The sequence below is a fragment of the Trichosurus vulpecula genome, chromosome 5 (genome assembly GCF_011100635.1).
Source record: "Trichosurus vulpecula isolate mTriVul1 chromosome 5, mTriVul1.pri, whole genome shotgun sequence".
Taxonomy (NCBI): domain Eukaryota; kingdom Metazoa; phylum Chordata; class Mammalia; order Diprotodontia; family Phalangeridae; genus Trichosurus; species Trichosurus vulpecula.
Genome location: NC_050577.1, coordinates 94,788,914 through 94,803,856, shown reverse-complemented (window position 1 = coordinate 94,803,856; position 14,943 = coordinate 94,788,914). Strand labels below are relative to the sequence as shown.

The window sequence follows — 14,943 nt, the reverse complement described above, 5'->3', positions numbered from 1 at the left end:
CCACTTTTCTGGCACTAGGCTGCTATAGCTCCCTAGAGGTAACCCTCAGGGTTGGAGTATCCTTTCTCTGGTGGCTAGAGCCACAGTTCTATTTAACTATTTAACATCAATTAGCTTTTTACTAATGAATATTTACTTTAAAGATATAAAAAGAACAAATACAAATACTTCCCCATCACCTCAGAGGGGTACTCTCCCTTGTAACTACTTGGCTTCTGGGGAGAGAGTGGGCTCACACACATAAAAAACTTTCTAGAAAAAAAATTTCCACCAAATTCATGTCCAAATGCAGCCACTCAAAGAAACTGCTATCGACCATGTGGTTAATGGGCTGGGGAACTAGTGAAAGAACATCTATGCACCCTCCAAAGTCTTTCAAAGGCATTTCTGTTATACAATATCAGAACTTTCCCAAAGCAGACTCCCCTGCCTCTTCCACATGAGGAACTGCATCAAATACACTCTGCTAAGGCTCATAAGCTGGGCTTATTGACCAGTCCTTCATTACATGTATACATGGAAACATAGCTTTCAAATGGAATTGAACAGCTTTGGGCAGAAAATGAATTGTGGCATTAATATAAAGATTCAAAATCTTCCCTTGGGACTTCTGGGAGTCAAGATGGAAGAGTGAGCAGTAAATCATTGTAGCTCTCCCATATTAACCGCCAAACAATCATAAAATAGCATTCCAGAACAAATTCTGGAACAGTGGAGCCAGCAGAAAGAAAGAGTGGAGCAGTATTTTAGCCCTAGAGACTTGGAGGATCTGTATCACTTGGTTGGAGGTCTGTCTCACTCAGGTAAAAAGGTAGTACATTCCAGGACAAGAGGCATTCCAGCAAGCCAGCAGCAAGTGCACCTCAGCAAATTAGCAGGAGATCCTGAGGCCCAGTATGGTGCAGCAAGGAAACACCAACACCAGGACCCCTCCTTCCCACACACACATGCCTCAGCATATCCAAGGGAAACAGACTCCAAATCTCAGTACCACCATATGTTTCAGTATACCCATGGGCACAGGCATCCTCCTGAGGCCAGACCTCTATGTACTTCAGTGTAGCCCAAGGAGATGCAGAAAAACCCCATCTGGTCTCATCTCATGCCAGGCACCACAAGTAGGACTCCAGCTCAGCAGCAGGTAAGCTGCCAGACCCCTATGGCCTCTAGCAGCACTAGCCACCATCCCTGCCACATTCCCTCATTGCAACACCAGATGCAAGGGTCTCCTGTGGTCCTCAGAACAACATCAGCACAGCACCAGGTAAATAGCCAGGGCCTACAGGCTCTGGCACAATAAGCCTAAGACAGAGCCCCTTCAAGCCTGGGAGCAGAAATCAAATTTAAAAGAGGAAAAAGGTTAAAAATGAGCAAAAATCAACAACAAAGAATCTGACCATAGAAAGTTAATATGGTGACAGGGAAGATCAAGACACAAACTCAGAAGAGGAGAACAATGCCAAAACACCTATGGGCAAAGCCCCAAACAAAAATGGGAAGTCAGCTCAAGCTCAGAAAGAATTCATAGAAGGGCTCAAAAAGGAGCTCAAAAGTCATATAAGAGAGATAGAAGAAAAAGTTGGAAAAGAAATGAGGGTGATGCAAGAGAATTATGAAAAAGACTAAACAGCTTGGAAAACTGCTGAAAAAGTAGAATTGACCAAATGGAAAAGGAGGTATGAAAATCCATGGAAGAAAACAACTATTTAAAGAGTATAATTGGCTAAATGGGGTGGGGCTAGTATAAAAGCTAAATGAGGAAACATCTTGGGCCCAAAACAACTCTGAGATACCACATCACACCTATGGGATTGGCTAACATGACAAAAACAGGAAAATGATAAATGTTGGATATGTGGGAAAATTGGAACACTGAGGCATAGTTGGTGGAGTTGTGAACTGATCCAACCATTCTGGAGAGCAATTTAGAACTATGCCCAAAGGGCTATAAAACTGTGCACACCCTTTGACCCAGAAATGCCACTTTTAAGTCTATTTCCCAAAGAGATCATAAAAATCAGAAAAGGATCCACATGTACAAGATATTTATAGCAGCTTTTTTTGTGGTGGCCAAGAATTGGAAATTGTGGAGATGCCCATCAATTGGGGAACGACTGAACAAGTGGTGGCACATAAATGTAATGGAATGCTATTGTTCCATAAGAAATGATGAGCATGTGGACTTCAGAAAAAACCTGGAAAGACTTACATGAACTGATGCTGAGTGAAGTGAGCAGAACCAGGAGAACACTATACACAGTAACAGTAACATTATGCAATGACCAACTTTGATGGACTTAGCTCTTCTCAGCAATGCAAGGATCTAAGACAATTCCAAAAGACTCATGATGGAAAATGCTATCCACATCCAGAGAAAGAACTATGGAGTCTGAATACAGATCAAAGCGTATATTCTCTGTGTCTCTCTCTCTCTTTCTCTCTCTCTCTCTCTCTCTCTCTCTCTCTCTCTCTCTCTCTCTCTCTCTCTTCTTCTTCTTCTTCTTCTTCTTCTTCTTCTTCTTCTTCTTCTTCTTCTTCTTCTTCTTCTTCTTCTTCTTCTTCTTCTTCTTCTTCTTCTTCTTCTTCTTCTTCTTCTTCGTGGTTTTTCCCTTTGGTTCTAATTCTTCTTTACAACATGAATAGTGTGGAAATATGTTTAGTATGATTGTACATGTATAGCCTATGGCATATTACATGCTGTCTTGGAGTGGGGTAGAAGGAAGGGAAGAAAATTTAGAACTCAAATATTGAAAACTAAAAATAAATGAATCAATTTTTTAAAAAGAATTTACTAAATGTAAAAGAAAGGTACAAAATCTCACTGACTAAAACAATTGATTTCAAAGTAGAATTGGCAAGTGGAAGCTAATGTATTCTATGAGACATAAAAAAATAAAACAAAGTCATAGGAGTGAGAAAATAAGATATAATGTGTTATCTCATCAGAAAAGTAACTCACCTGGAAAAGAGATAGAAGAATGACAATCTAAGAATTATTGGACTAGCTGAATGCCATTATCAAAGAGTCTAGATGTCACCTTTCAAGAAATTATCAATGAAAACTGCTTCTATATCTTAGATCCAGAGGGTGAGAGAGAAATTGGAACAATTCACTGATTATCTTCTGGAAGAAATCCCAAAATTAAAACTCCCAAGAATACAATAGCTAAATTCCAGAGCTCTCAGATCAAAGAGAAAATACTACAATAGCCAGAAATAAACAATTTAAATATCATGGAGCCACAGTCAGAATCACAGAAGATTTAGCAACTTCTAAGTTAAAGTAGGGGAAGATTTGGGATATGATATTCTGGAAGGCAAAGGAGCTAGGACTACAAAAATAATAACAAAATATAAAATCAATAATGATCATAATTACCAATACAAAAGCTATAATCACCAATAGAAAAAATAATAATCATTGCCTTGTCATGGTGGAAGATCTTGTGTAGCTTGATGATACTATGAACTCTGCTATGCAGGGTTATCAAAGCTAAATAGGTCACAGTGGAGAGTTCTGACACAAGGTGATCTACTGGAGAAAGAAATGGCAAACCACTGTTATAATACATTTAATATGTTCCTTGTATATCTTAGAAATAAGACCTTCATTAGATCAACTTGCTGCAAAGGTTTTTGGTTGTTTTTTTTTCAATCCAGTTTTTTCCCTTCTCTTTTAGTTGCATTGGTTTTATTTGTGCTATTAAATTTTTTCCAATGAAATCAAAGCTGCACAATTAATCTTGCATGATACTCTCTCTGAATATACACCTCAATTTTGTGAGATAATTTCCTCCACCTTTAGACCTAATTCATTCCTTTTGATCCCTCTTTCCTTTCTTCTTTTAAGGTCATTAAAGAAATCATTCCTTGGACTTTTGTCTTATTAAGCTCCCTATATGATGCTTGATGATGATTAGGGGTTCTGAGGCAGGGGCACAAAAACCATCTTTCTATATTAGAATGTATGCAGTTCACACTTGTTAAGTCCATTATGATTGATCAGTTATAATTGCATTTTTATGTTTCTCTTGACTTCTGTGTTTGTATTTTAAAGTTTCTACTCAGTTCTGGTCTTTTTATTGGAAAAGCTTAGAAGTCCTCCACTTTACAAAAGTCAGTTTCTCCCTACTCTTGATTGTAAGTCTGCCTTTTACCTTCTGGATCATCACATTCCAAGTTCTCCACTTTATAGTGGTGGCTGCCAAATCTCACGTGATCCTCACTGTGGGTCCTTGATACTTGAACACTTTCTATCTGCTTGTAGTATTTTTTTACTTTGATAAGGAAGCTCTGGATTTTGCCAGAAAAATTTCACTTTTTTTTTTAACAAAAATGTTGTGGGTGGGGTGGAGCCAAGATAGTGGGTGGAAGACAGGGACTAACTTAAGTTCTCCCCTAAATCCCACCAAACTCTTGTAAAAAATGGCTCTGAACAAATTCTACAGCTACAGAACCCCTTAAAGGACAGAGGGAAACAAGTCTCCAGTCCAAGATAGCCTGTATAGTCACCAGGAAGGGTCTATTGCACCATACTGGGAATGGAGCGCAACCCAGCATGGGCTGCTTCAGGACTGACCAGATGAGGAATCAGGCAGAAGAGGCCTTAGGGCCCTGAATTACTGAACTGTGGCAGTTATCAGACTTCTCAACTAACAAACACCAAAGTCAACAGAGAAGGTTAGTGGGAAAACCGCTAGATCTGGGTGAGAGAAGTGCATTGTCCGGCCCCAGGCCTGGGGGCAGTAGAGGTGGCTCTTGGCAGCAGCAGGAAACTCCTGTGCCTGCTTCCAGAGCTCCAGCAACAGCTGCTTCCAGAGTGTCTGGCCCACATGGTGGGAGGAATCAAGCAGCAGATCAGAGCGGGAGTGCAGGGATTGCTTTGTTGGTGCAGAGGCAAGGTTCTCTTTCTTTGCTCTCCTTGGATCTGGGTCATGGTCCTGGTTGACAGTTCTTGGGGGAGGAGGAGTGCTGGTGTGGCAGAGCTTGCAATGACTGTGGAGTAGAAGTAGCTCTGAAAACTTCAGCCCAAGGCCCCTAAAGCTTAGGACAAAATACTCTCTACTCTACGAGCCATCAAACCCTGACAAAAAGGTCAAGGGTCAAGTAGTTGGCTGGGAACATGAATGGGCAGCATAAAAGGACTCAGACTATAGAGTCTTTTTTTTGGTGAGAAAGAAGATCAAAACATACAGCCAGAAGGAGTCAAAGAGCCAATATCAAAAGCCTCCAAGAAAAATATGAATTGCTTTCAGGCCATGGAAGAGCTCAAAAAGGATGTGGAAAAGCAAGTAAGAGAAGTAGAGGAAAAATTGGGAAGAGAAATGAGAGTGATGTGAGAAAACCGTGGAAAACAAGTCAATGACTTGATAAAAGAGACCCCCCAAAAAACTGAAGAAAATATCACCTTAAAGAATAGACTAACCCAAATGGCAAAAGAGCTCCAAAAAGCCAATGAGGAGAAGAATGCCTGGAAAGGCAGAATTAGCCAAATGGAAAAGGAGGTCCAAAAGACCACTGAAGAAAATACTTCTTTAAAAAATAGAATGGAGCAAGTGGAAGCTAGTGACTTTATGAGAAATCAAGAAATTATAAAACAGAACCAAAAGAATGAAAAAAATGAAAGACGATGTGAAATATCTCATTGGAAAAACCACTGACATGAAGAATAGATCCAAGAGAGATAATTTAAAAATTATTGGACTACCTGGAAGCCATGATCAAAAAAAGAGCCTAGACATCAACTTTCAAGAAATTATCAAGGAGAACTGCCCTGATATTCTAGAGCTGGAGGCTAAAGTAGAAATTGAAAGAATCCACTGATCACCTCTTGAAAAAGATCCCCAAAAGAAAACTCCTAGGAATATTGTTGCCAAATTCTAGAGTTCCCAGATCAAGGAGAAAATACTGCAAACAGCCAGAAAGAAACAAATTGAATATTGTGGAAACACAATCAGAATAGCACAAGATCTAGCAGCTTCTACATTAAGGGATCAAAGGGCTTGGAATATGATATTATGGACATCAAAAGAGCTAGGATTAAAACGAAGAATCATCTACCCAGCAAAACTGAGTATAATACTCCAAGGCAGAATATGGATTTTCAATAAAATAGAGGACTTTCCAGTTTTCTCAGTGAAAAGAACAGAGCTCAATAGAAAATGTGACTTTCAAGTACAAGAATCAAGAGAAGCATGAAAAGGGAAACAGGAAAGAGAAATCATAAGGGACTTACTAAAGTTGAACCATTTTGTATACATTCCTACATGGAAAGTCAATATATGTAATTCAATATTCTCAGTATTAGGGTAGCTGAAGGGAATATACATATATAGAGTGACAGAGGACACAGGATGACTTGAATATGAAGGGAGGGCATCTAAAAAATAAAATGAAATTAAGGGGTGAGAGAGGAATATATTGGGAGAAGGAGAAAGAGAGAGATAGAATGGGGTAAATTATCTCACATAAAAGTGGCAAGAAAATGCAGTTCTATTGAAAGGGAAGAGGGAGCAGGTGAAAAGGAATGAGTGAGTCTTGCTCTCATTGGATTTGATATGAGGAGGAAATAACATACACACTCAGTTGGGTATCTTACCCCACAGGAAAGTAGGGGGAAGGGGATAAGAGCAGGGGAATGATAGAAGGCAGGGCAGATGGGGGAGGAGGTAATCAAAAGCAAAGGGACAGAGTTAAGGGAGAAAATTGAATAAAGCAGGACAGGATAGGATGGAAGGAAATTTAGTTAGTCTTTCACAACATGACTGTTATGAAAGTGTTTTGCATAATGTTACATGTGTGGCCTATATTGAATTGCTTGCCTTCTCAAGGAGGGTGGGTGGGGAAGGAAGAAGGGAGAGAATTTGGAACTCAAAGTTCTAAAAAGAAATGCTCAAAAAATGTTGCATCAAGAGAAAAGTTGTGTTTATTTTCTGAAATGAGCATAAAGTACACCTTTCATGATCACGCTGAAAGCAGGTGTAAAGAATGACAGTGACCTTGGGCTGAAGGTACTTTTATAAAAATAAAAATACCCAATAAATCAGCATCCTTTCTGATTCTTGGCAAACTTTTTTTTTACAGAAATGTTGGTCCAAACTTACCAAAAAAAGCACAAATGTGCATAGTTCAGAAGATCTGCAATAGGGTCATAAAATGCTTGTGTCCCCAAGTTTAGCATACACTAATACCTGTGAAAATACAAAATAAAATTCGTCACTAGAATCTGAAGATGTACAGTACAGAGATCTAGTTTTCAGACTCGCTTGAATTTAATCCTAGGCGGGGTTTCTGTGTGCAAGGTTTGGTTTTTTTAAATATTCTATGCAAGACCCTTTTCCACATAAAAAATAAAGCTGCTGTTGAATTAATGTTATTCAAGTCCATTTGATTGCTGCCTAGAACTGCAGTTGGGAAAAGTCTTTCCAGATAAAAATGATGTGCCTGAGGAAAAACAACTACTCAGTAGGGCAACCCTCTGCCTCACCCTCTTCTTGTAGATGTGCTAATGTGTCCCTTGTGTCCTTGGTAATAGCCAGGGCCCAGGGTGGGGAAGGCCAAGTCTGTTGGTGTAGAAGACCAGAGCCCACTGGGTTTTCCTGCAAATTGCCCTCATAGTTGATGCTGTGCATCTTGGCTGGCAAAAAGGGAGTGCTTTCATACCCCTTGGTAGGGTCATTGCTATTGGCCAGAACTGTAATTGGTCCATGACTATACTCAAATCTATGGTCCTTATCTCCCATGAACAATATGGAACCAATATTGAGGTTTTGAAGGCTATTTTGAAGACTCTTGCTGGGGTGTTGGTGGATCTGCCTGTTTTTTAGCAAGTGTTATGTTGGCGTTTCCCTGAGATTTGAGTTGTGTGGTTATCATTTTCTCCACAACTTATAATCTTAGTGAGTTAATATTGAGGATGGTAAGCCCCTACCCCAGCAGCACATGCAGCTGGAGCAAGGAAGTCCTACAGTGAGCATTTACCTTGCCCTACCACCAGGAACTACCACCAGTGAGATGGTCCCAGCACTAACCACCCCGACCCCTAGGCAGTACACTCTGCTGCACTCCCCAAAGTGAGGTCAATCAGTGTCTCCACAGCAGGTCCTGCCCATCTGGTTTTAAAATGCCAAAGGTAATAAAATAAGTGACTTCTACATGTGATCATTTGGAAATGCAACTGATAGCTTCAGAAAATTATTGTTTGTGTTGTTATACTTCTAAATTGTATTGTATTTCTAAATTCTCTTATATTGTAAAATTTGAGGGACCATTATAAAACAGAAATGGTGTTAGACAAAGCAGTTTTTAATCTGACTTTTGTTGTATATGAATTGGGGTTTTAAAAGGATGTGATAAAAAAAATAGATAGTGTTAATGGGCAAGGGACTAGTTCATTGGAGGTTGGAGGGAAGGACTCAGTCTTGGTCTATCTGAAATCCAATCCCCATCACTCACTAGCTTTGTGATCTTAAATAAGTACCTAACTGGTGTCTTCATTTCCCCAAATGAGCCAAAGGATAACATAATAAAGTGAATGACTAAGGGGAATGTTTGCTCATAAAGTGGGCAGTACTACATTTCTCCATTGCTGTACTTGAATAGTAGTTTATGGCATATGATGATGCCAATATTTTTCTTTCAGGTTTCTGAATTAAAATAGTTTGGGGAAAAAAACTGGTAAACATTCTATTCTGTTTCAGTGTGGTTTAAAATCACTTTTTGTGTTTTGAAAATGAGCACTTTTATAAATCACTTTGAAGAACGCTTTGGCTAGAGGCAAACAGGGATGGTTTCAGTTTCTAGCAACCACCTTCTCTCAAGGACAGCCCTCCCTCACAAATTTGGCAAAGTGTGAAAGGACAATCATTCACCTGAGAAGGGATTTTCCTCTAGGAGTCAACCCTGGGGCTTGTAAAGGGAGTGGAAACTCAGCCAACACACTCGTTCTTCACCCCAACTCAACAAGACCCAAAGCTAAGCAAGCAGAGAAACAAAGCAGACTATCTGAGAAGGGCAGATCTGTCCACTGGACAGGGTAGGGATCCCACCCTCCCCAGAGGTGCTGCCAACCCTTCACCTGGCCAATCTAAGCACTGTGGCTTTACCAAAATCCACAGCCTTCTGTCTCCCTCCACAAAGAGCTGAGCTTTGGGGTCAGTGTTTGGGGTCAGCTGAGTTTGGGGTCAGGGTGTGCTTGGAGCCTGGGTGTGTGTGAGCAGCAAAAGGCAGATGGAAAATGAAAGCTATCTGACCTAAGGACTGCCCATTTCCTGAAACTGGCATGATTAAGAGAAAGAGAAGTCTAAGATTACCTGACCAGGTGTGCTCATGCCATGTGATCAGGAGCCCTTTTGAGCAAAGAGGATTCCTGAACTGAGGAACTAGGAAAAAAACTTTCACTAGGCACCAAACACTTCTCTGGAGTAATATGCATCCAACTCTTAATTATTAGATCTGTGGATTAACAAGACATTTCTTCTCTGTCTCTGTCTCTCTTCGTGCACGTCTGTGTGTGTGTGTGTGTGTGTGTGTGTGTGTCTTGGTACCTGCCTCCCTTTAGACCATTTTCCTGTTTGCTTCCCTGGCCATTATTTTTAAGTTATTCCTTTCCCTCCCACTAAACCTTCTGATAAGTGAGATTTCCCCCTTTTTTTGCCCTGTAAGCTACACTTCCCCATTAAGGCTCCTTTCACATGGAGCAGTTTTGTGATGAAAAGGTGAGAAAAAGGAATTTTTGTGCAGAAGAGAAGATTTAATTTTTAAGGTATTTAATACATCGCCACCATTAACATGAATTTTTTGATGCCCAAAAGGAATAGAAAAAGAACTGGATTTTTTTCTGGTAGAAATAACTGCACGGTCTTTATTACCAAAGTCTGGCATATTCATAGTTAAAACAAGAGATAAAGCAATCTGCCTTTTAAGATCCATAGTTGGCTGTGATGGAAAAACAAAATGTATGAATAAAACATTTTTTAGAAAGATTCATAACTGATAACAGGAAATTGACTGAGTTTATACATTTATATAGAAAAAGATACATGCAGTTGTTTGGGTTGGAAGTTGGAAGTTTGTTGTCATTAAAGCTTATTTAAAAAAAAAAACCTCCAGAATGCTCCAGCAGTAGCTGTGATCCAGAATATATTCCCATGTCTGACACAGCCTGTGGGTGCTCCAGGCTAAACTTTTACCTCTGGCATAGAGAACACAGGGACTTCCCCTTTCTCTACCAGACTCCAGGGTTCTAGGGAGAAATCTCTCTATTAGAACCACAGAGTAGCCAGCCTCCTTAGGAGCTTCATTACCAGTGAGGCCTAGCTTGCTTGGGGTTATGGGGAGGAGGGGAATTCTGAAAATTTCCTAACATTCTAAAGCTCTTCCCACAGGGCTTTAATCTTTCCCAATACTGACTGCCTCCCTGTTCCTAGGCTGAGCCTTCACCCATCCCTTTCAGAACCACCAGGCTCTAGAGTCAAGACCTGCTCCATTCATGATGACTTCCTTCTACTGGGTAAATTGATTAGAAAAGGGAAAGACAGTAATTAGCTCCTGTCTGCATGAACCGAGCAGGAATCAGCCACTGAACAAAATACCAGGGGAAGGTTTAGCAAGGAAAAAAATGGAAAGGGTAATTAAACAGCGCCGTTTGTAGAAGTCTTACTCTTTTTTATTCCTCACAACAGCCCCAAGAGGTAGTAAATAGCACCATCCCTTACTTGGAGGGAAAGAAGGCAGAATACAGGCACACCAAGCAATTTGCCCAGGGTCACAAGGCCAGATACAAAGCAGCTCCAGTGCTCAGGGCCCTGCTCACTGAGGCAGAAAAACAGAAAGATCCACCCAGTTTACTGTTTCTTAGCTGAAGGTGTTTCTCGATTTCTAAGAAAGTCTCATGAAACCCAGCTATTACAGAGCTGCGGGGGGCCTCTGCGCAGTGGGAGCCCTCACTAGACACTGGTCTTTCTTCCTCAGTTCTCCAGACAGTTTCCTTCTGGGCTAAGAATCAAAGCCAGGGCAGTAGCAGCTGTCTTCCCATTTGACCCAGGTTTGTAGATAAACGGAAAGTGGAAGGCCTGTTGGTCCACAAGGCTCCATAAGCCAGGGGCAAATGCACCCAGAGAGTGATCTTCACAAAATTAATCTGCAACCCAGAACAAGGACAGGGAGCAGCCTCTGAGCTAGTGAAAGGTTTGATGACTAACAACAGCAAGTCATAACATCAACACAGAATCATTTTGCCTTTAGGACCCAGCACTTTGTTAGCAGCCTGGATCTGCTCCATTGATTGCCTGAAGGAATTTAGCAAAAATTCAGAAATAGAAAAAATGTCAATAGAATTGATCAGCAAAGAAAAAGAGGCAGGAATGAGAGAGGAATATACATCTGATTTTTAGCTTTATAGCACTTATTCCACATTTCAACAAGAGAAGCAGAACTGTACACAAGACTCAAATGATCAGCCTTAGATGACAGAAGCCAACTATATTTGGCAAAATACATTTTAGCATTTATATTTCATCATAAATATATTTCCTACTAAAGTCTAGTACCCAAGGCTGAGCAGCACTGCTTCCAGAAATATTCATGTCTTATTCAAATCAAAAACCAATTTCATGCTGGTGGATCCAAGGACACATCTGATTTGGTCTTGAAATGAACCTTTTCCAGTAGCTTTGCCTTGTGTTCACCAAGTATGAAAGGTGAGCGGACCTCCTCATCCTTCAGGTATACCTCCAGACCCTCCCCAAAATAGGACACTAATGGAGAAATCTCACAAAGGACAAAACCCTCACAAAGGAGGGTTTTCAGTTCCCAGAGTACTGGGCTGCTCTGGGATCCTGACTCCGTTTTCATCCACGAAGGTGGCACCAGCCTGCACAGTCCAATGGTAGTGCTGAGCTAGCAGGGCTTGCTGGGCAGTGGTGGGGTTGTCTCTGTTCACCGTGTCCGCGTTTTTTTAGGGGAGAGAATTCCTCTTCCCTTGAGACTTCAAATGCAACCAAGTTTTTTGAGAATTGGAACATGTCAAACACGAACTTCTCCATCTTTATACCATTCGGTTTTAGTGGCTTTACCAGATTTCCATCCTCATCCACAAAAGGGACCTTCTTGAGGGCAACATGTTGCTTCAGTAAAGGCTCAAATTCTTGAATAATGGTCTGGAGGAAGCTCCGGGTGAAGAAGTGGTTGCAGATGTTGCCTGCATTGAAAACCAGATTTCCACTCTCATCCCGATGTTGGACTGTCTCCAGGTCCACCTCACTGTACTCTACCACCTGGTAAATGCCATCCACCTGACACACCACACACACAGGCTCTGTGGGGTAGGCCTTCTCCACTACCTTGGCCCCACAATCTGCACCCTTCAGCACACAGAAGCCAATGAAGACAGGGTCAGCCATTTTAACAAGGATATTGTCCACACAGTACACATGGACATACTCTACTCCACCACGCTCCATGTCTTCCAAAATTCTGTTGTCCACGAGGGCTTGGTACAGACTACCATTGCCATCTGGCGCCATTGCAACCTTGTCCTTCCTTTCCAAGATGGCCCAGCCATCAAAGCTCACAGCTGGTAACATCCTCTGCTCAAACATGACCACATTGGCTGGGTCCAGATGGAAGAAGTTATTTTCCTTAAAAAACTCAACTGTTGGCTTCAGAGTGAATTCACTGGTCATGATGTACCAGGGAACAGTGCAGTGTGTGTTGTGTCTGTGGCTAGCCAGCTGCTCCACTCAGCGGATTCGCTCAGCCTGGAGCTCATACAGTGTCTTCCTACTAGGCAAGCCCACCCGGTACATGGCTTTGGGGTACACCACTCCTAGGCGAGTGCCTTGCTCCCCAGCAAGTAGCAGGACAGCCACCTTGTTCTGCGCAATCTGGTGGAAACCTTCCCTCCTCCCAGCACTGCAGAGTCTGCAGGTCGCTCTTGCCCAGGCTGCCCAGGAACTCAGGCTGCACCAGCTGCATCCTGGAGTCCAGGCGGTCCACAGGACGCTGATCCTGGGCGCAGGCTGCAGCCGCCCTGTATTAGGAGGGCAGAGTTTATAATCTCAAAGAGAATCATAAACATGTCTGAAAGGTTCGGAACCCCCGGATATAAGAAACTCTCAAAGTAGGAGGCAGAAGAATCAAAACATATATTTAGGCTCCACAGTAACCAACCCATGAACCAGCAACCCCATTTTGACATATTGATCAAAAGCTTCCAGGCCCAATAAGTACGCCTTGAAAGAGTAACCAGGAGGCTACAGAGAAGCATGATTGCGTAAAGCAAAATCATGCTTCCCCCTCTATGGTAAAAAGATTACCCACTGGCCTGAAGTCTTTGTTCAGCTTCCTCCCGTAGGTCAGCTCTGCTACTGGCAGCTCCTGCTGCGGCTGCGGCTATAGCTGTAGCAGCCTCTGGCTCCAACGGGAGCTGCTTTTAACCATCCAGCTTCTGCGGGGGTGTAAGGTACACCGGGGAAAGCACAGGTTCTTTCAATCTGCTTAAGCAAGGTGAAGGGGTTGACCGGGAAAGCACAGGTTCTTTCCATCAGCTTAAGCAAGGGAAGCAAGGTGAAGGGGCCGACAAGCTTACTCCAGTCCAACATACAAACAGCATTCAGTTCAGGGGAAAAAGCCAAACTAGTCAAGGGCACTTGTTGACTAAGTGCTAAGGAGCCCATTTTTGGTTGCCAATACACGCCCGCTGGCAGTGCTCCCTCAGCTCGTCAGGGTCCAGCAGGGCCAGCTTGGTGAGCAGGGACGCCCTCCCGGCCGGCTCCAGCTCATCGCAGAAGCACAGGAGATGGGACTGGCCGGCCCACTCCAGCCAGGCTTGGATTTCCTCCTCTGACACCATACCTGAGCCCCAGACACCCCCAGCAGCAACAGCAGAAGCAGAAGCTGAAGCCAGAGAGGTCGCGACTAAAAGAACTGTTTTTCAATTTTTAAAAAAAGCTTGTAGAATATGGGTCAAAAGAATCAACTTTCATATAGGATTTGAACAGTTTCAGATAGAAAATAGACTGTGACATAAATAGAAAATACTGAAAGCCCTCACTCCAATCTGACATCCCAACTAGCTGTCCTCAACTTGGCTGAAATGCTTGAAAAAGTTGGTTCTAATCAGTGCCTCCACTTCCTCTCCTCCTACTCCATCATTTTTTTAATTTATGTTTTATTATTTGTCTAATATTTTTAGTTTTCAACATCAATTTCCACAAGATTTTGAATTACAAATTTTCTCCCCATTTCTACCCTCCCCCAACTCCAAGATGTCATATATTCTGATTGCCCCATTCCCCAGTCAGCCCTCCCATCTGTCACCAAACTCCCCCCCCCCATCCCCTTTTCCCTTACTTTCTTGTAGGGCAAGATAGAGGTTTATGCCCCATTGCCTGTATATCTTATTTCCTAGTTGCATGCAAATACATTTTTTTGGACATCTTCTTTTAAAACTTTGAGTTCCAAAATCTCTCCCCTCTTCCCTCCCCACTTACCCTCCCTAAGAAGGCAAGCAATTCAGCATAGGTCACATATGTATCATCACACAAAACCCTTCCACAATACTCATGCTGTGAAAGACTAACTATATTTTGCTCCCTCCAATTCAGTCCCCCCTTTTTCAATTTTCTCTCTTGACTCTGTCCCTTTTGAAAAGTGTTTGCTTTTGATTCCCTCCTCCCCCATATGCCCTCCCTTCTATCATCCCCCCTTTTTATCCCCTTCCTCCTTCTTTCCTGTGTGGTAAGATACCCAATTGAGTGTGTATGTTATTCCTTCCTCAAATCAAATCCAATGAGAGCAAGATTCACTCATTCCCCCTCACCTGCCCCTCCTTCCCTTCCAATGAACTGCTTTTTCTTGCCACTTTTATGTGAGATAATTTAGCCCATTCTATCTCTCCCTTTCTCCCTCTCTCAATATATTCCTCTCTCATCCCTTAATTCA

General features: G+C 42.1%; 1 pseudogene; it reads right to left on the bottom strand.

Annotated features, from left to right (window-relative positions):
• Positions 1 to 11,610: 11,610 nt before the first annotated feature.
• Positions 11,611 to 13,852, bottom strand: LOC118850935 (annotated as a pseudogene).
• Positions 13,853 to 14,943: the final 1,091 nt, after the last annotated feature.